Raw genomic sequence first — 1,440 nt, 5'->3', positions numbered from 1 at the left:
ATGTGTGTGTGTGTGTGTGTGTGTGTGTGTGTGTGTGTGTGTGTATGTGAGAGTGTGGTTGAGCTCTTGTCTGTGAGTGCACGTGCCTTCAGTTCTGTGGCGGAAGAACTCACATCAAGCCCTTAATGTCTTTCCGTCCACTCACCCTCAATGCTGCCGTAACGAGTTGTTTACACGTTGCTAGGCGACCGCCACGCTATACCGGCCAGCGCGAGATGTTAGTCTGTTCCAGTCGACAACGCTGGAGAGGTGGGCTTCTCCCTCGTCTTCTGCACCAGTGCATTCTGGGAAGCAGCCAGTCCGCACACGCTTAGCGTGAGGTGTGTGGTATTCGGTGATGTTGCACCATCTTTGAACATGTTATGGTGATTTCTAGAACGCACAAAGGAAGGAAAATAGTAAGTAGAACAGTACGTTTGATCCGCTTTCCCTGCCCAAATAAATGGTAGGATAACATATTTGTTGCTAGTTGTTATCTTTAATGTAAAGAATATACTATTATGCAATTAGATTGGTATCAAGTTCATTTGATCGGTATATTACAGATATTATACAAATAGTCGTGAGTAGCAAGGGTAGGAGCTTTGCCCTTTTGTCAAATCTAAGTGGGCGTAGATTTCACAAGTGTGCAGACGAGGACATAATATTGTGGTTCAGTTGATTCTACACGTGTTACGTCTACATCGACACAGCTTAAACCATTTAAGTTTAGCAAATGATTTTATGTACTGTACTCTTCAAGATCGTGAAGGGTTGAATTGTTGCACATTAGCAGGACAAGTTGGAGGGTGAGGTTTGAACTTCGAACAAACTTTGAGTAAGGTAATTTTTTTCTCTTATTTTCTGAAAAAATTATTCTTGAGCTCGACGATTTTTCTCTCTGCTTCGAGCCGTTTACTTGATTTTTAAATTTTTATTTTGTTTGGCTTTGGTACGGCTTTTACCCTTTTACGTTAACGTTGAATTTTTGACTTATACTGTGTGTCATCAAGTGCTCCAGGTGAGTGGGATAAGTTAAGGTAAGATACGATAAGATAAGATAAACTAAGACTGAGCTCCACAAAGAGACATTTGCTGTGGAGATGGAAGTTACAAATGCTCAGACTTTAAATAGTAGGGTTAAAAGCTCTCACACTCTGTTTTCAAAACACTTAAATTTTTCGTAAAGTAAGCTCTATTTCATGACATTTTCAAGAAATAATATGCTCTGCCGACTACCAACACTTCACATATTCGTGTCGTTAAATCAGAGAAGCGTTTCGCATTCCACTCGACCAATCTAATTATTCTAACAAATCACAGAGAGGATTAATGTCAATTCGTTGCACTTCCTGTGTGAAGATCCATTTTGTTGTTGATTCTGGCTCAGTTACAGAAAGGTGGCTTGAAAGCAGAATAACTTGCAGTTTTCAGACAACCAGATAGGCACGTCTATATATG

At 40.4% G+C, this 1,440-nt stretch overlaps 1 protein-coding gene across 1 annotated transcript in view; it reads left to right on the top strand.

Moving 5' to 3' along the window:
- Positions 1-299: 299 nt before the first annotated feature.
- Positions 300-1,440, top strand: part of LOC101862931 (WD repeat-containing protein 86) — a gene marked incomplete in the record, with an annotated part of 34,795 nt that continues 33,654 nt past the window's right edge. The window contains 1 exon segment of the mRNA XM_013080380.2: positions 300-398.

The sequence above is a fragment of the Aplysia californica genome, unplaced genomic scaffold, assembly GCF_000002075.1.
Source record: "Aplysia californica isolate F4 #8 unplaced genomic scaffold, AplCal3.0 scaffold00083, whole genome shotgun sequence".
NCBI classification, from domain to species: Eukaryota; Metazoa; Mollusca; class Gastropoda; order Aplysiida; family Aplysiidae; genus Aplysia; species Aplysia californica.
This window is presented reverse-complemented; position numbering and strand designations above follow the sequence as displayed.